The sequence below is a fragment of the Gossypium hirsutum genome, chromosome D10, assembly GCF_007990345.1.
Source record: "Gossypium hirsutum isolate 1008001.06 chromosome D10, Gossypium_hirsutum_v2.1, whole genome shotgun sequence".
Lineage (NCBI taxonomy): Eukaryota > Viridiplantae > Streptophyta > Magnoliopsida > Malvales > Malvaceae > Gossypium > Gossypium hirsutum.
The window spans coordinates 10,337,166-10,358,959 of NC_053446.1; the positions used below are offsets into that span (position 1 = coordinate 10,337,166).

The 21,794-nt window shown below is 32.6% G+C and overlaps 1 pseudogene; it reads left to right on the forward strand.

Moving 5' to 3' along the window:
- Nucleotides 1-10,482: 10,482 nt before the first annotated feature.
- LOC107914193 (uncharacterized) lies at nt 10,483-12,982 on the forward strand (annotated as a pseudogene).
- Nucleotides 12,983-21,794: the final 8,812 nt, after the last annotated feature.

Here is a 21,794-nt window from a genome sequence, read left to right on the forward strand (position 1 = left end):
ATTAGGTGGAACCATTCGGCAAGTTATGTTGGATTACCTACCTCTCTTGAAGATATACGACTTTTATTAGACCAACGGTTGGAAACACAAGTAAATATTAAATAAAACAGATATAAATAATGAGATAATCGATTCATATTTAGTATTTAGTATTTAGTATTATGTATATAACTAATATTCCCATCATGGTCATATAGTTTCAATGGACACCATACGAGGATCTGGCAATTCGGGCAGTAATTCCGGATGAATATTTGTAAAATCCGAACGCTTGGCTTGTGAATGTCTCATTGGTCAACTTTGTGATCGTGGAGAAGCACCAGTCAGACAGAGTATTATGGTAATTTGGATTCCGACAACCTATTTTCGTGGCACCTGAGGTGTTAGATGAACATCACACAATCGACTTACGGCAATTGTATACGAATTTGTCGAGATTTTGGTCATACTATATCCAAATTTGGGAAGATCGATATCGGAACAAATCATCGTTCCAAATTTAGCGTGTGTGTTGGAATACATGCCATGGTTTAGGATCCATAGCAAGCCATATTTACTGTTGGAAGAGAAGAGGCGGCGGCAATTGCGTGTCCAAAGGGAACGATGTGGCCCTTTAAATCCAAGAAGAAAAGACTATGACGCAAGCCCATCAACAGCGCCCACACAATCACCTGACCCAGCAAAGCACCCACACAGTCACCGGGCCCAACACTTCAACTGACGACACCCACAACACAACCTTTTCAGATGATGCCAGGTGCGTATCCTAGCCCTTTTATGTATCCTAACCCTTATATGTTTTCTTTTTCTAGTTCTATGGCAGGTTGGAATGGATGACCCGGTTCATCTTCATTTTTGATTACTCCGAGATAACTGCCAATCTATAGGCCGCCGTCGCACAAGGGATCGCACGAGGGGCCATCAAGGAGCTATTCTTTTTACCAATCCCATTCACCTTATGGGTTTCAAACACCTTCGCCATTAGTGATGCAAACACCTCCGCATTCAGTATTCTATCAAGGTGGGTCATCCTACCAACAGAAACAATTAGATCCCCTACCGGAGGAACCAGAATCCCCGCTGGAGCAACCACAACCCCCATGTGGCACTGAATCTGAGAGGCATGGACATTGATTTTTATTTTAATATATTTGTACAAACATTTTTAATATTTTATATTATTTCATGTAATAAAATAAAAGGTTGTTTTGAGTAAAGTAATTGTAATTTACTTTGATATTTTTAATAAAATATAAATAATACAACATAGTTTTTTTAGAACAACTATCAACTATTACGATTTGGACATGAGCTACTTGTATGACGTGAGTTCCTGCACCATCCGCACAACTTATGTTGATTGCTATTTCTCGGATATCCATATTGTTACGTATTCTAGTCGATCAAGGTCAACCCCTTAGTTTGCGACGCAATTCTCTATCCGGTAACAACTTAAAGGGAGCAAGCGATACAAAAGGCCACTTATATTCGTCTGGGACTGATGGGAATACGTGTCTTCAGACGTTATACATGTATTCTAATTTGTACACTTCGTTGACATAGCTCATGGAATCCAGACAGAGATTCTAACAAGCTGCAATTACATGAGCGCATGGATAACGAAGTGCGTCAAACATCTCACAGTCGCAAGTCATATTTCTCAAGTGTACACGATATTGCCTGCCAGTAATTCCTTGGTGCGATCTGTTAAACTCCGTCACACGAAACCATAAATTGTCTCGATCGTGACACACTGTGCACATGGCGTTCACCCGCGCATTTCTCTTGTTAATTTCTTGCAATACCTTCCTACCATACATGGCCTCCCTGCATTTGGCCTGCATAACTCGCTGCTCGCTTTGGAAATAGTGCCGCTAAACGAAAATATGTCTCTCGTACAACCAATATTATCGGTAAATGGAGCGTTCCTTTTAGAACATAATTTATACATTCAGCCAGGTTTGAAGTCATATTACCATATCGTAGGCCGCCGTCGTATACTTGTGTCCACTGTTCGAAAGGTATGTTACAGAGGTAGTCCGCACCTTCTTCATTAACTGAATGCAAAACTTCCAACATCTCATGAAAATAGTCTTTACTTATTCCATACCCTGCCAATATAAGTTCATAGCGAATATTACATACCACTCTTTCATTTAGAATAAATTTAAAATGACAAACAAAATTATATTAATAGAGACTAAATACACATGTTGGTCACTTGTCTTCGTTCACTTTTAGATGAATATTGCTTGTAGTAGTTGGAAGTAACGTGCCTTAGGCAATACCGATGGTGTGTGCGCTGCCATAGGTTTCTTTGTCGCTTATTTGCAGCTAGTATTTCGGTGCCCCGATCCGAAATAACGTAGATATCAGGTTGGGGGCACACATGCCTCCTTAACCTAGATAGAAAGAAATCCAAGTCATCAGCTGACTCCCCCGGTGTTATTGCAAACACAATTGGAAGAATTCTCCCACTGTCATCTTGTGCCACTGCTAGCATTAGCCGATGGGTATATCTACCAAACATAAAGGTACCGTCAATTTGTACCAATGACTTGTAGTATAGAAATGCGTCTCGGCATTGCTTAAAGGTCCAGAACAGACGTTTGAACACTTGGCATCCATAGAGCAACAGGTCGTTGTAGTACGCATGTTCCGTTTCAAGGTCTGTTATGTAACCTGGGACGTATCTCTCTAGCACTTGACACCACTGCCATATTTCATTATATGAAGTGTCCCACCCACTATACATCTTCTCCAACGCCTTCTGCTTAGCTATCCAAACCTTGCGGTAAGAGGGCGTGTACCCTATTTGGCTACGAATATTGGTAATTAAGACCGGCACTAAAGTCCTGGGATTTGCCTCTACAGTGGGTAGTATTAAGCTAGCTAACATAGCTGAATCCATCTTGGGATTATCACGTTAAATAATCAACATTACATAATAACAACATTATTTAAAAACCCTAAATACTGTACCTATAGTATATGTATGTGGACTTTTGTGCTTTATTATCTCCCACAACCTTGTCATTTTCCTCAACGAGGCGTAGATTTTCTATGAACATATACCGTCTTGCACTGCACACTTTGCCTCAAACTTATCAGATTTGGATTTAACCACATGATAGTTAACACCATTATTGATGCTATGTTATTTCAATGCACCAAGAAAACTATCCTTATTGGAAAACTCCTTACCATCTTCAAATTCACCCAAATCCAATAATGATCTTGTACGATCACACAGTCTGTGTGGTAGATCTGGAAACTCCAACGCATCATCTGCAGATAGATCGACATTATACATGTGGGCTAGAGGCGAGTATGCCCTGAATCGTGAATCTTCTTCTTCATTGGAACCCCCTTCAACATCTTTATGTTCAGTTGGAATAGGCTCCGATTTAGAAAATAATGCAACTTCTGCACCATCGGGGCCGGGCTCTTGAGGTGGATCCACATCAAACTCATCTTCTAACCCACCATCATCTGCAACGTACGAGGTCCCCTCATCGATGGACGTCATAGGGAATATATCATGCATTCTTCTGGGCGTTTCATAATGCCCCCAATTGGATGTAGATTGCCAACCACTAGAAGTTAATGTCTGTAACACCCCTATACCATGTTCGACTTAAGGAACCTGATATAGGAATATTACATTTGGTGCCAAATTAAATCTTGGCTAATTACTAATTTAATTGAACATAAAAACTAATACTTGGAACGTACATAATATTTTTCCTAAGTACATGCCATTCTAATTAAAACTTAAAACATAACCTGATATTGCTTGAAGATGTGATGAGATGAAAACTTGCAATCTCAAATTCAACTCTTCAAAAAAAAATTCTGTACCTAATCTGTGCACGGAAACAAGCCGTACGCTGAGTATACACCCAGTGGCATTACTATAATTCAAATATTTACGGTAAAAACAACATATATATGCACATTAAATCTTACCACTATTTTACCATTAATAAATCATCCATGCATTTAAACTTAAATTTTATTTTAATAACATGTATTTTAAAAAGCTTCTCTTGATTTTAATTTATATATCTTCTTACTATATCAATATCCATTTCATGCATTTCTTCAATAATCATTTCATAAAATCATTATTTCATATATTTCATTTCTATATCTCAATTTAACAACTTATTCTATTTCATATCTAAAACCTTACAACATTAGTCTTTCAATAACTATTTCAAGTTCATTTCAATTTCCCATTACATTTTAATAATTCTTCCATTATCAATTTCCATTGTCATTTCGTTCTTTTATATTCAATTTACAATTTTAGTCTTTAAATACTTAATTCATACATTAAATCCATAAATATTTTTCAATAACTTGTATTAAATTAAATTCAAGCATTATTTCACTATTTCAAATTATTTTATTTTCACCTCTCATTTTTACATCATTTCATATTACCAAAAACTATTTCATAAAATTTATCATTATCTGTTTCTTGAACCATAATTCTCACATTCCATTTTCACATCTCAATTCAATGTCTTATTTCAAATCAATTTACTTCAATTCAAATTGCTTTTAATTTCCAATCAATATACCTTCAAACATTCACATAATTCATAATTCAATATCATTTCTTACTTCAATTCTTTTATTTTCCCCCTATTAACATGACTCGGACTTTGGCGGATACACGGATCCAATCAAACACACCAGTACGGCCCCCAGTGCCTCATCGGATAGTTCGAAGCAATAGTTGACACCCAGTGTCTCATCGGCCAAGCAGAAGTAAATTGGTACCCAATACCTCATCGAATCTATCCGAAGTAACAGTATGACACCCAGTGTCTCATCGACTCGAGGTCGAAGTATCCCTGAACTCTTCCAATACTATGGCATGCCAACTATATCCGACTCAGCCCGACTAGTTAATAGGGTATTTAATTCACTTTCCAGTAAAGATTTCCATCTTAGTTCAGTATCAAATATGATTCATTATTTCAATCAGTTTCACAGTATTGCAGTAGTTTATTACTTCAGTATTTTCACAGTTCAATGCAGTACACATAATAATACTCAGTATTCCATAATTCAGTTCAGTATCAGTCTCAAATATCAATTTCCACTTTCTCAATTTCAATTTCAATAAAATCCATATCAATAACCAATTTCAATATTCCGGTTCAATTCAATAATTCAATTCAAACCATTTCAATTTCTATTCAATAATCACATTTCAATTCAAATTCATTTTCCACTTCGTAATCTACTAATACATATTTCAGATATTCACATGTAATCATACTTCGATTTACGTATTCACACTTATTCATAATTTAATTCACTTTTATTCAATTCAAATATATATATTTTTATTTATTTTCCAATCAAATTCAAATCACCAATTACTTTTCAATCAATATACATTTCAACGATTCACATAATTTTTATTTATTTATTTTTATTTTTAATTCAATTCAATTTAATTCAATTACTTAATTCAATTCATTTTTAGATTTCTAATTTGTTCTCCTTCAACTTCAAGCCATAAACATTTTTGAATCAATTTCATTCAATTCAATATTATCATTTCAAATGCTTACCTAATTTTACCTACCATGCATTTTAATTAAAATATAACAATTAATAATAAATAAATTTGAATTATAGTAATACAAACCCGAATTTCGCAGTTACTCCTCGACGACTTTCTCCTTCCCTTTTTGTGCCGATACCTCAAATTCTTTATTAGCTACGAAAATTAAATAATTATACTATTAATTACAGCACAAATTTTACAATAATAATTGAATTTCTATTCAATTTCTTCCTCATTCTCAATTTGATCCTAACTAGGTTCACTTACTTTCCTAACTCAATTCACACTTTATTTCTATTCAAATTTCATCTAAATTCAAAGTTAACTACTAAATTTTGAGCATATTTCACTAATTTCAAATTTTCCTTTATTTAGTCCCTACAACATAAAACTTATAGCTTACTTTACAATTTAATCCATTTATCCATTCTAACTTAAATTTCATTCATTTAAATCCCTAATTCATCTTTTTGTTCAACATAAACTATTCTTGAAAACCTATGAACTTACAAAATATCAACTTAATTCTATCAAAAATCTGGTTTTAAAGCTTTAAAACATCAAATTTAAGAGAAAAGGGCTTAATTTAGCTTACCAATTAAACTTGAAGCGTTCAAATCCTAATTCTCCCTTTTCCTTTTCTTTCCCCTTTTCTTTCTTTCTTTTTCGTCTGTTCTCTGTAACTCTCTCTTTCTCTTTTGTTTCTTTATAACGTATATATATATTAGTTTATAATAATAATTATTATATATAAAAATCTATTTAATAACAAATGCTTATATTACAATTGGTCAATTATATGTTTTCATATATTTTACACATGTTTATTATCACTACCGTACATTTGTCACTATTTTAATTTATTTAATAATAATTTTAATATAAAACCGTAATAATATTTATATAATATATAATCAAAGAAAATCTTCCCATTTGCAGCATCATTTGTTGTTAAAGGCTTAATTGCCATTTTAATCCTTTTTATTTTCTATTAATCTATAATTCAACTTTTGCCCCTTTTGCAATTTAATCTTTTTTCCTAATTACTTTAAATTGGGCTAAATTTACTAAATAGAAAATCTAATTAAACACACTATTAGACTCATAATTACTCCTAATATTTATTTACTAATTCAGTTTACTAAGACGGAAGCCTGATAACACACTTTTCTGGTACCCACGAATTTTTAGGTCGTTACAATGTCATTCCCAAGTACGTATTTCCAGCATCAAACATCGACCCACCGAGGTGCATGTCCCATCCACTGACGGAGTGTTGTGCAGGGGTTGTGTATTCCATACCGCTACCAAACACGGGTGGTTTCGTGTTTTGTACCCACTAACTGAGTGTCGGGCAGAGGTCGTGTATTCCTCTCGAACAGCAGTCGCAAATGCACCATTTGACGATAGAAATTGTACATATAACTCAATATAGGGTGCTCCACTAGCGAGATGAGTCTGCACTATTGCCTCCAAGCTACGAGCACCTTTGATGTTGAACGAGACATATGTCACCAGATCAACAGAAGCATAAAATTGATACCTAATAAACAAAACTTTCATTGGCGTCGTTCCTAATATTTTACGCCTAATTCTTTTACGAAGTTTTGTCAAATCTATGTTCTGGTTAAAAACCAGTGGCATTGTAATCTCTGATAAAAAAACAACACCGTTCTCGGTGTGACAAACCTTACCATCATAGTAAATAACAGCACTAATACGTTCACTCATCTTCCATTTCTATCCTTCTTAGCCTCTCTAATTTTTTTTGCTGTAACTTATGCAACCTGAGAAAAAAATTTGGCTTATTTATAGCCTCAGGCCAAATAGGAACTACTATAGCAAAAGAGCGTCCACGTGGGAGCTTCTTTCAGTATTTTTACTGACATTGCATCCTGCTTGAAGCGTTTTTGACACTATTTGCTCAGAAACATCTTCTCAAAATTATTTTTTCAGAAACTACTGTAGCAAAAGAGCATCTACATGGGAGCTTCTTTTAGTACTTTTGCTGACATTACATCCTGCTTGATGCGTTTTTGACACTATTTGCTCAGAAACATCTTCTCAAATTTTTTTTCAAAAACTACTGTTGCAAAAGAACGTCCACGTGGGAGCTTCTTTCAGTACTTTTGCTGACAATGCATCCTGCTTAAAGCGTTTTTGACACTATTTTCTCAGAAACGTCTTCTCAGAATTATTTTTTTCAGGAACTACTGTAGCAAAAGAGTGTCCACGTGGGAGCTTTTTTAAATTAACAAATAATTTAATTAAGTAACCCTAAACCCCAAACCCTAATTTATTTGATTTTTCCTTAAAACCTTAAACACTAAACCCTAATCTAATCTTTTAAAAGTTTATAATTAATTTACTCAAGTAACCCAAAACCCTAATTTATTTGATTTTTTCCTTAAAACCCTAAACACAAAACCCTAATCTAATTTTTTAAAATTTATAATTAATTTACTCAAGTAACCCTAAACCCTAATTTATTTGATTTTTTTTAAAAAACCCTCAACACTAAACCCTAATATAATTTTTTTCAAATTTATAATTAATTTACTCAAGTAGCCTTAAACCCTAATTTATTTGATTTTTTCTTTAAAAATCATAAACACTAAACCTTAATCTAATTTTTTAAAATTTATAATTAATTTAATTAAGAAACCCTAAACCCTTATTTATTTAATTTTTTCCTTAAAACCCTAAAATCTAAAAATCTAAAACCCTAACCTTAAAAAAGGGGGAAAACGCTTCCTCAAAGAAGCGCTTTATCTACGTGGACACAAAGCGCGCCCTCAAGGACACGTTTTCTGTCCACGTGGACAAAGCGCTTCCTTGAGGAAACGTTTTCCTGCTTTATCCTCTGACAACGCGTTGACGTGGACGCATTTTGGGGAAAATTGGCCCATTCCGGTAATTAATTTAAGACCTGACCCATTTCGGTAATTTTAAAAATAAAGGGGCTTTTATTGGTAATTTGCCCGTTAGGTTCTCTATCGTTCAATATTTTTCTCAATAAATAAGTCTATTAATTACAAAATATATTTTTATTTTCTCAAAGTTTATTAAAGCAAGGGAATTTTTCGACAAAGTTATACAAAATGTAGATATTTCCTATAACAAATCAAAACGATATTTGGATAATATTTAAAAAAGTTATAAGTAAAAATATCATCTCCAAAAGTTACTTTCCTTAACAAAGTTAAAAAAAATAAAAATATTAACTTAAGTATTGAAAATAAACAAACTATAAATCATGAGTGAGATGGGGTGTGGTGGTTGTTCATTTCATTTTTTTAATAATGTATTGTGGATTCGATCTCCGTTTGATGTCAACGGAACTAACTAAAAATTTGACTAAAGCCAGTGAACCTATTAATTAATAGTATAGTTACGGTGAGCAAATATATTGTTTCCAATAAAATTTAAAAGTACTAATAATTACTGTCTTTCTATTATTTAACCGAATAATTCGAGTGGTTGATTAAAAATAAAATTAACTAAATTAATTAACTAATGAACACGACAAAGAATGGATCACAACAATAATCGAGTAACAATCAAGAAGCGAAACAATACCTAGGAAAGAATTCACCTATATTTGATCTGTCACTATCAATCTAAATTATACAAATACTTTACTTAGTATATTGATTTGTATTAACTCGTGCTCTAGGTTTATTAATTGGAATTTCTTTCTAATTAAAATCTCTATTATCACATTAACTCGTGCTATGGATTTCCCTATAAGATTTTGCTCTAATTCGGTAGATTTACATCATCATATTTCCAGGATTGCATGCAACCCCACTTAATTATGCAATATCTACTCTTAAACAGGATCTATTCAACCACCTATTTATGTACATTAAACATAGATCAATAATCTAGAAATATAAATCAAGAATTAAGCACACATAATTGAGAACAAGAAACTAAGAATTTATTGCGTAAAATAAAAATCAAACGACAGAATCTATTATAAGGTTCATCTCCCTAGGTATTTAAAAAATTCGTTCATATTTGAAAATAAAAAATCCAATATATAGTATAACCGGAAGAAATAAAAAAATTCATGATAACTTCCTAAGAAATCAATTGAGAATCTTCAATCTTGACAGAAATCTGCTTCAAAGTCGACTTCAATGGTGTTTTTTCAAGTTTTTTCTTGAATATTCTTTGACGACCCACTCATCACTTCTTTTTTTTGTCATATATATGTTTTAGAATACCCGGAAAACCTAAAAATTGCAATTTTTTGTAGTTTGGTGTGCAATTTCGTGAAATCAACCAATCTATTATGCGCTCGTGTGGTCTAGCTGTGTGGAATGATTCAACCTGTGTGACTCCTACAGCTTGCTCTGACACTCTGATTTTCACTCGTTTTTTGCTCCTTTTGCTCTCAAGTACTTTATTAAGCATTAAAACATGAATTTAAAATATTAGAAATATAAAATTCACAAGTAACATCAGATAGTCATCCAAAAACGTATTAAGAATGATGTTAAAACATGTTACTTTTAGCACTTATCACTGTTCATGAGAATGGAGCACATTTCATGATTAATCGTTTACTTCTTTGGAGAACAAGCAAGACGAGGTGATTAATATTGCTAGTTAAATCTCTTTTCTCTTGGTTTTCAATTAATGGGTATATGAAAATTTTGGATAATAATACTTAAAATTAGGATGTGGTTGCCAAGAAGTGAAATATTCAACAATCCAGCATAGGTTAGAAGGACCTAGCCATATGTTTTTGTCTATGGCAACTTGAAACTTGAGTGCTGCAGTTGCATGTGACTGGGGACCTCATGATTCAAGAGGGTGTTTAAATAGACTGTGTGTCACCCATAACAGGCAAGTTAAACTAATCTATTGAGCTCAAAGCCCCCATTAATTAGTGTGGCTTTGGTTTTATTCTCTGTTGTTTCTCTAAAGCTACCAACAATCCATGTGCGTCACCTTCCCTACCCTTTGTTTCTTGTTCCTTTTTTAGAAGTAAAGAATCTAACTTTTATCTATATCCAGAGATCCAGACCTAGCCTGCAGCAGTTTTAATCATGGAGCTTCTTCTGGCACCGCATGTGAATAGCAATCACCTCGGCCGACATCCACTAATTATTTTACTCTCTTCACCACCCTGCCCTTGCAGTTATCAGAGTTCGCTATATATGCACACACATGAAAATAATCCTCCTATTCCTAAAGTGAAAGTTAAAGAGGACCAATGAACACTAGTTCCGTAGCTTGCAGCCAGTCATGGTAATAAATCGTTGGCTGATCTTGTGTTTTGATATTATTAATATTGCATGCCTTTGTTGAAGCTGTGGTTTAAGTTTGAGTGTTAATATTTCTGGCATTTAATTTAATTTGGTTGTGAAAAGGAGCATCAGCGAGGAGTCTCTAAGAAGATACGTGCACTTTGCAAGTGAGAGCTGTGTGCAGGAGTTGTTAATGTCGGCTTCCAATGATTGTGGGGATGGATGGAAGATCCTCCTCACCCTTGACAATGGAGTAGAGATATCCAAACGCAGGTCTGGCTCTCTTCACATTTTCCGTAGTCGCTGCCTGCTCAGATCTGTCTCACCCCAGCAATTCATCACCGTTGCCAATGCTATAGATGGTGCCAAGGTCATTTTTTATTCTTTTGTTTTACATTAATTGGTGGCATTAACTAGGTATTATTACTTCTTTTTTTCATTTTCTGTAAAATATATGTGTTCCTCCTATACTAAACTATGAATTTTAATGAAATATCCCTTTTCCTTAAATATATGAGTTGTCATACACTCTGAATGTACCCTATTAAAGAAATTAATGAGTGTAATCAGGCAAGGGTGTGGAAATGGTAGTAAAGATTGAATTCAACATAAATATTAAAAATTGGTTATTGTGGACAGCAATGGGACCCTGACCTGGTAGAAGCCAGATATATAAAAGACGTTGAAGATAACTTGAGCATTATTCGTCTCAAGTTTGGAGAAAACTCCAAGGCTTTGTTCAGAAAAGAGAATTCATAGTTTACGAGCGACGTGAAAGCATGGAGGATGGCACTGTGGTTGTAGCAGTGGCGTCACTGCCAAAGGAAATAGCAGCTGGATTGCTTCCAAAGCCAAATAATGCAATTAGAGGGTTATTGGTGCAGTCAGGGTGGGTTGTGGAGAAGCTTGATGATTTAAACTCCTGTCTTGTTACTTACGTCCTTCAGGTATGTTCTTTCCTTTTTCACAAAAAATAAGGAGCAGGTGAGGTGAGTACATATAATTCTGTGTTTTGTAATTATGGTGATGCAGTTAGATCCTGCAGGATGGCTCCCCAAGTGTTTTGTGAATCGACTCAATACCAAGTTAGTTATGATCATTGGAAATCTTAGGAAACTGGTTCAAACTACCCCACCATGAGTGAGTGAGTCAATTTTTTCTTTCTTTATTTATAAATACATCCCTCCAGAGCGAAATTAATTTCTTTTACCATCAATGGACAAAATTCAATTCCCTTCTCCATCCACCATTCAAGTTTGAAAGATCTCTAATGTAATAACTGGTCCTTGTACTTTCTTGATTTCTTTAATCTCTTTCCAAATGTCAATTCTTTGCTGCCACGTCGATTCTATGTTATACCGGATGTATTTTAAGTGAAATAAAATAAAACATTAAACCTTTGATTTTCAATTTTCTAAAACTAAATTTACTGTTTTGGCTGAAAATATTAAAGATTTTCAAATTTTGTAAGCAATCTTAAAACAAGATTTCAGTAGTCCTAATTCCCTATTCATATCCTACGCTCTTTTTTTTTTACAATTTCTCGTAATGTTGCTTTATTTCGTATATATTGTCTCACTACAAAATGAAAAAGAAAAAAACTAAACTTCAAAATATCATTTTTTCTTAATTCTAGTATTTTTATATTTTACATGAGTAAAAATAAATTATATATTGTGGAGTGTGCCTCGCATTTTGGTCGAATAGATGGTGACGTTGTGATGAGGAAGAGCCGATGTCACGTCGACACGATGCATGGCATCCCGGCGAGCCAAACATGACACCAAGACGTGGCGATGTGTTCCCTACTCAACCGGATTTCTTCTCCTAGTTAAACTCTATATTTTCCCAATCTAACTCTGATTATTCTAGGGGTGTTTTAGTCATATTTTCATAGGAATTTCAACCTATAAATAGGCCCTTTAGCAACCCTAGATAGTTTAGAATAACAACAAAATTAAGAGAGAGTTTGTGGAAATTTCGGGAAATCTTTGTATTTCGGGCTCAAGATTTATTTATTTCTCCATCTTGTACTCCTTTTTCAGTTTTTGTTGATTTTAGTAAAGTTTTCTTTGTCTGTGATTTTTTTATACTCTTCGAAGAGGTTTTTCACGTAAATATTTGTATCCAATTTTTTGATTTTTCTAAGCTTACAATGGTAAGAATAGGCATATTTAAATAAGATATGAATCTGTGAGACATTTAATAAAGAATGGAGTACTTGTTTTGGAGCACGTGAGTTCTAGAAGGAATCTAGTTGATCCTCTAACCAAAGGGATAAGTAGGAAAATAATTCTTCATTCATCGAGGGGGATGGGTCTTAAGCTCAGTGGTTGAGGAATTTATGGTGGATACCCAACTTAGTTCTCTAAATTCAATGAGGTCAAAAGAAACCATAGAAAGACTCATAGTGTACACTTTACATATCCCTATGACAAATACATAAGATGAAGTTCTTACTCTTAATGAATTCGTAGCTCAAGGCCTGGGTGGTCATATTGAGATGGACTTGATGAATTCACCGACATGTGAGGTTGAGTTTATTACTCTTAATTAATTCGTATCCTAAAGTTTGGGTGGTCCTATTGAGACGGATTTGATGAATTCACCAAATTTAAATTTGAGAGGATGAATGTATTAATTGCTCTTAATGATTTCATAGTCCTGATTCGGGTGGTCTATATTAATATAGTCTTGATGAAATCACTTACATAAGTGTGAAAAACTAGTCACCTTCTGTGAAAGACATTGGGCAGTCTTTTTAGAACACTTACTAGTATCCTGAGGTGTATTGGCTAAAACTTGTTGATCTATCGTAGAACATCAATCGGATATAAGATTAGTCGTGTGTCATTAGTTAACCCCTATCTTAACAAGTTCAAGATTTGTTCACTTGTTAAAAAGAAGAATCATTCATTTCACTACATACTAGTTCAAATCCATAAGATATTAGTGCTTAAGCGACTAATTTCATTGTTTCTCTTCTCATATTTTATCTTTTTTTGTGTTTACAAAAATTTCCAATTCTTTTGCATTAGTGGAGGAATATCGGTAATGCAAAAATCTAACAGTTACAATACGATTGTTGGAATCTGACCGTTACAATATGGTCATTGAAATCTAACCATTGTAATATGGACGTTGAATTTTTTGGATCATTTTGCCCCTTTGAAAATCCTATAAATAGGATTCATTTCTCCTCATTTTTACAAGTAACAAAAACCAAAGCCTCTATCACTCTTCTCGTCTCCCTTGTCATTCTTTATTATTTTACTAAAGATTACATTAGAGGAAATTTGTAACAGCTTGATTTTTAGTGGTTTCGAAAATTGTGGTTTGAGACCACCAAATCCAATGAGTAAGCTCGTAAATTTTATTATTTAGTATTTACGAGTTAAATATGATTTTAGAAAGATTTTTGAATTAGTAATGTGTGTTTTATAAGGATTTATTAGGTTAAGTGATCTAGAAAACGAGGCATCGAGACCTTAATTTCATAAACCGAGCTAGAAATATTTTTATAAATATTTACGGAGTGTCATTAAGGAAGTATAAAGTCTCGTTAGAAAATTTTAACGTTTTGATAGTTAATTAATTAAAAAGGACTAAATTGAAAAATGTGCAAAACTTGCTAATTAATGAAATAGTGATTAAATAGCCTAAATGGTAAATAGGGAGGACATAAAGAGTAAATTAGCCTAAGTGAAGTGGCTGAGGCGGCATAAGTGGAAAAAACAAGAAATTAGGTGATTTAAAGGCAAAATTGAAAATAAAATAAAATTAAAATAGTTAAAATGATATTTTAAGAGTTTCTAGACCATTTCTTCTCCAATTTTCTATCCAAAAACACCATTGAAGAGCTCTTAAGGCTGGTTTTCATATTTTAGCTTCATTTAATTTTTTCCTTTTCTTGTAATTCTTATGTTTTTAAGACTTTTACAATTAGGTCCAACTAGCTATTTCATTAGTTTTTGATTTTATTGGAAGTTTTGAAATTTACCATTGATGAATATTGGATTTTTTTATGAAATAACATGGATTTAGAGCTTTAATTTTATTGTATGATGACTTTATAAAGTGATTTTGATAGATATTGATTTTAGGACTAAATTGTGAAAAGACTAAATATTAGGGTTTGGTATTAAATTTCTGTTTATCAAGGGCTGTATGATAGCCTAGAATATTTAGATAAATTGTCAATTGAGAAAAATTAGTTCATTTGATAGACTAATTGAAAAAGGACTAAATTGTAAAAGTTGTTAAAGTTGGGGTAATTGTGTAAATTCAAAAAATTGAGGGGTATTAATTGTGAAGTGAATTGGAATTGAAATATATGCTAATGAATGAGTAATTTTATATTTTAGATTAAGAGCTCGTAGATACTCTTGAAAAAGGAAAATTAGCAGTCCCTAAACTTCTACAAATCTTACAATTTAACCCATGTAAGTTTGTATGGTTAAAAATTAATATTTCTATTAAATTGATGAATTATATTTTGTATTTTGTATATTGTTGAAAATGGAATTATTGTTAAGATACAAATTTGAAGTGAATATTCGAGTTAAATGGAACGCAGGATTTGAGTAAAATCGTTGTGTGGCGCAAGACAGTAAATGAGGAATTGACGGCAAATTACCCAAGCAAACCGAGGTTCAGCATTTGTTGTAAACTTTCATGTTTACTTTACGTTTAGCTCTCACGAGCTTCCGTTTAACTCATATGAGTTTCTGTTCAATTCTTTTAAGGCTTCTGTTAAACCCTTATAGGTTTCCGTTCAGCTCTTTTAGAGCTTTTGTTTAACCCGTATGGGTTTCCGTTCAGCTCTTTTATAGCTTCTGTTTAACCCTTATGGGTTTCCTTTCAGCTCTTACGAACTTCCGTTCAAACCTAATGAGCTTCTGTTCATCCTTCGAGCTTTTGAAAAATAATGTACTCTTATCCGTAAGTCGTTCTCTGATTTGGTAAGTGGCTTATACAATTGAAATTAAAATATTTGTTATTTAATGTTGGAAATGATTTGAAATAAGTGTATTCATCAACTGGGGTTGTGATTGGCAGGAAATGTACATTGAATAATTTGCTTATTTGATATTTTATATTAGGTTCGGTAAGATTTATGTTTAACTTATCGAACTTACTAGGCTTCATTAAGATTACTTGTGTTGTTTAATGTCCTTGTAGATTAACGTGAGGTCGGGAGATCGGATCGACATATCATATCACACTATCCAACTTGTTCTGGTAGTTTTTGCAATGTACATTATGGTTTATATGGCGTGTATAGGATTGGTGTAGGCTTGATCAAAGTTGGTTGTGTATATGCCATGAATTACATTTTGTTTATTTTCTTACAATCAACTTATATACATATGTAGGTAGTTTATCATGCTTGATATGGGCTTGGTATAAATAAATGATAGATAGTTTATAGGCATGTTGGTGATTGAGAAAGTTTGATATATTTAGAATAAGTATGTGAATATGTGTTTTTAATCAATATGGTTCTGGTTATTTTGTTCCATGCCTTCGTGTACTTCTTTATTCTGACCTATCCACATAGCCCACAGTGCACAGAACACCAATCTCCTATTTTGATTTGATGCAGTATCAGTTAAAGGTACCAACCATTCTAAGAAATTCCCAAAATTTACTGTTTGGTTCCATGATAATCCTAATCGGTTCCATATGTTCTTTACAGCCACACAATCACGGAAGGCATGCTCCATAGTTTCATTCCCATTCTGACATCGGGGACAAGTTGCAAAGTTGCAAATTTGTTTGACATGTAGATTGCTAGATGTAGGAATAAAACCATTAAAAATTCTCTAGTTCATGATCTTTACTTTTGTTGGAAAATGTGTCTGCCAAAGTCTTTTGTAAAAAATCATTGTATCTGTAGAATTATTGTTAGCCTCTCTTGTATCAAATCCCTGTAAAAGCAGTTTGTATCCACACTTGACTGTATAGATATTAGTCACTTCTCCACGCCACACCTTCTTATCCATATGGGGAAAATTTGATAGTGGGATACACAAAATTCGATCTACCTCATCAAGTGAAAAAAATGCTTGTAATTAGGTCCTCTTTCCAAACTCTTCAATGTTGATTGATAAGTTCAGCAATAGTTTGTATGCTTGAATTTCTGATTGTATTATGTATCTTGTAATCTGCAGATCCCTTTACCCAAGCATCATTCCATATTGAGATGATTTCACTCGTTCTAACTTACCACATAATACCAGCCTGAAGCAAACCCTTTGCAGCCCATATGCTTTTCCAGGTATAGGATGGGTAATTTCCTAACCTTGACTCCATGAAATTCGAATTATGATAATATTTGGCTTTCAAAGTGCGTGATAACAAAGAATCCAGATTATCAATCAAACGCCACCCTTGCTTAGCAAGCATAGAAAGATCAAACTTTTTTCGGCTTCTGATGCAGTCGTTGAAAGCACAAAAAATATCCTATCCCTAATAAATAATGAACAAGAATAGTAAAAGGGAAGTAGGGTCAAATCCTCAGGGACTAGATTTGCACAATATCTTGTTCCGTGAAATCCTGGCAGAATCTTGCCCAAGAAAACCTACGTGCTTGGAAAAAAAATAAAAATAACAGAATTAAAGGTTTGGATCTGGAAATGAAAAGTAAAATAAAAACAGAATTAAGAATATTGAATCAAAAATTCGAGAAATTAAAAATAGAGTTGAGAGAAAGGAAATTCTTATGGGAGATTCCAGACTCCAGTTGTCTCGTTCCGCCTTGGGTTCAATCCTCGGCTTTTAGATGATCCTTCCCAAATCGAATAAGCCAGTTATAGTGTAAGAGGACGCCTACGACCACCAGCTCCAAGGATTTAGACTTACGATATAGTGGAACCTGACTCTAGCCAATAATCACTTCTTTGGGATCGTCTTATGCTAGATCAAAGCTTCTCAATGGCGAATCCCACGCCATTTTGTCTCTTGGGCTCGCCAACTTCTGACGCAGTAAGCTAACGAACCGACTGTACAACCTTCCCAAAACATACAAAGCGGCCGCCTTTGCATATGTTGATAAGCTTACTTCTTAAGGCACATGGACTGAAGCGTCAACCCCGTAGTGCGGAGAAACGATGAATACTCAGCGAGGAGGCTAAGTACGGACTCTAAGCCTTAAGAACCCTTTTTGAGGAATATCGACAACCTTCGGCTGAATGGGTTTAATGGCTCGTGGTTGTGGTGGAAAAGAAAATAAATATAATAAAAATGGAGATTTTATTGAAAGGAAATATGAGAAGAACAAATGCCTAAAGTTTTGGGGAGAGAGTCTTTACAGAAAAAGATGGATCTTTTTTGAATCACTTAACCCCCTATTTATAGTGCTAGGGGAGATAGTGTAATCATATCTAAATTCTCAAAAGATAAATACATTTAATTGAAGATAAATAAAGGTAAATAAAATAAAATCCTAAAATTAAATAATCCTTAATAATTATCTTAATATTAATTATCCTAATATAATTAAAATAGAGTCTGATAAAATAAAATCTCTTCTTTTTGCATTTCAACCCTTGTGTCCTCCATGCTTGCACTTTTGGCACCAACTTTGCCTTGTGTCGCATATTGGCCCATTTTATCTCTAAATTCACGCTTTTGGCCCTTAATTTTGCTTTTGCCTCAAATTTAGTCCCTATGAGATAAAAGATCATAAATAGCTCAAATTAGTAGGATCATACTCAGAATAAATACATAATTAATACATAAAAATACATTATTCTAGAGTGTTATCAGCTTCGATATCCCATTCCCTCATCGTCCTTAAATTGACACAATCTTCCCCATTCACACCAATGTACTCCTTTTTTGCCTTTAAAATTTTGCCACTAAAATCTGCTAATAATCTGTTCCAAATCAAGATAAAAAGATTTAGGCAATAAGAAACACAACATAGCATAAGTTGAGATAGCTTGTAGGACACTTTTAATGAACACTTCTTTGCCTCATTAAGCCAGTGGATTAATACACTAACTATTTATTTGAGCCTGCATTCTATCTTTCAAAGTCTGAAAAGCCAATCTTTTCTTTTTGCCTACCATGTTAGGAAGTCCCAAATACTTCTTTGGATCCGATGAGAACCGAACCTGCATGCTTTGAGATGCCTCAAGTTTCACTTCCTCAGACACATTTGAACTAAAAAATTGTAGAGATTTGTCAAATTTAATACATTGATCAGAACAAACCTCGTACTCCTTCACAATTTCTTTCAATATGTCTAAACAACCATTCGAAACTTCCCCAGAAGCTGTGCAGTCATCTGCAAAAAGGTGGGTAATTGTTGGACTTTGTCAACATATTTTGGCTCCCATAAATAACCTTCCTTCTTGTGCTATCCGAAATAGGGATAAAAGTTCTTCATTACATATAAGAAAAAGGTAAGGAGTAAGAGGATCTCCTTGCCTAAGCCCCCTTTCTAGTTTGAAATTCTCCTTGATTTCTCCATTCAAACAAATCGCATAAGACACAGAAGTGACATAACGCATTATCAAATCCACCAGTTTGAAGCATCATATCTTTTGAAAGGCCATTCTACCCTATCGTAATTTATATCTAATTATAAATATTTAATGGCTATACATAAATATTTAAAATATAGTTTATATATTCTAATTAAATTTTATAAATAATTAATATTAATTGATTAAAAAATATTTAAAATTTATTTGTCATATATTAAAATATTAACAATAAATTATTTTCTATATTCTTATTAAAATATCATAATATTAATTAATTTAAACGTTATTTGAATGTTTATTTGTTATATTATAACATTGTCTAAAATAGACATTTATTTTTTTAAAAATACTTTTTGACACTAATACTAAACACTTAAATATTAAATTAAACTTTTCAAAAGTATTTCTTAAAATCACTTCTCCAAAGCACTTCTTAAAAGCAATTCTTAAAACCGATACTAAACTAGCCCTTAATCAATAAAAGAAGGAAAGTGAATTATTTTTATAAAAGAGAGCAAGTTTGAGTTGGATCTAAAATTTTCAAGATTCTTGCATAATTAATAATTTTAAGATGTTTAAAATAATAAGATTTTCACGAATATAAAAATTATCTTATGTAAAATTGGAATCAATCATTAGATTTGATAAAAAAGAACACCATTATAAATTAAGTTTTACCTCTTCATTTTTTTTTGTCACGCAAACTCCAATGATAAATGTTATAGATTATTATTAGTTTTATGTGAATAAAAAATTAATTTATAATGATTAATTTTTTATTTGGTATGTTCATTAAATGAACATAAGTGATTTAATATCTACTAAAGTAAATAATTTAATCACTGGGTAATTTGATTTTAGAATTGGTCTATAAAATGGGTGCAACTCTTACATACTCTTACTTGGCCCAATGCGATATAATGTAAACTTTAATAGCACAAATGTTGAGCACTTGTGATAAAATATAATATTCAACATTATTACCATATTATAATGAATTGCAACTATGAGAATTGTATATAATTTAAGTCACATACTACAACATTACAACTTAATGTAACATGTCTTTAAACAACATAAATATCACATCTTGGTCAATAATATAATCCTTGTTTTAAATAATTTCAAATAAATTGTGTGCACACAAACATGATAAACATAAAATGCGTTAATTTTATATTAAAAACATAGTAACAGACTCAAAGTGTCAAATTATCATAAGACCAATTCTATGTGCATGTTTTTTTAAATTTCTTTGGTTATAAGCTTTTAGTTAACAAATCTATATTAATGAGATTAGTTCTAATGTGCTTTGTAAACATTCATTGTTTCTAAACTTTCTCCTTAATGGCAAAGTATTTTAATTTTATATATTTTGCATATGTGGAACATTTTTCATTCTAGGAGAAAAATAATAATGTAGAATTATCAAAATAAATTTTCAGCAACTTAGTAATGGGGTCGACTTGCCCTAGTTATGAAGTAAGTTATGTAACCATAATGACGCATAATTACCTCAAAACATGCCACAAACTCTACTTTCGTCATAGATGATGTAATGATAGATTATTTAGCACATTTCCATAACACGATTCCTTTAACAAGTAAAAATAAATAACCAAAATTTTATTACTTTTGGAAATTCAATGACAATTTAAATTTCCATTTATTTCTAGAAGGTTGAATCTTCTAAACATGAGCATGTATTTTTTTTTAAACCACCCACCTTAGAAGTATATGGAATTGGTTCTATATCTTTCCATCCTACATATTCTGTGGATATTGTGTGACACTAAATTTGACCTTTTTTGCTAAAAACAAATCCTGTTGAACAATTTTTCATATTAGATCTCTCTAGAAATTTCTTGATATAGTTTCTTTTGAGACAACCTTAACAATCCTTGTGGTCAATCATAGAATATCTTAATTCCTGTCCTATAAAATGTCCCTCCCATATCTTTCATTTCAAAGTTATTCGAGAGAAAAACTTTTGTTTTATGCAAAATACCTGAATAATTTGCAACAAGTAAAATATTGTCAACATATAAAATTAAAAAAAATGAACTTGTTCCCGTTGACCTTTTGATATATACACGGATTAATGACGCTTTCTTGAAAATTAAGACTTTATAGTATCATTGAACTTGATGTAGCATTTTCGTGAATCTTATTTTAATCTATGTGTTAACCTGTTAAGTTTACACACCATATGACATTTAATTTAAACCAAGAAACTTTCTAGTTGGTCCATACAAACTTCTTAATCCATTTATAAAGATGAATGATAGCAAGATAAATTCATTTTTTTAATACATTTATTTTTGGCTAATTATAGAATAAGATGCTACTAAACTTGGGTTTTTCTTATTAGGAATGAAATTGGTGTGCTAAAATTTAAATTCATACGAAAAAGAGCTAAATTGGAATGAAAAGTAAAAAGGAGGGCCA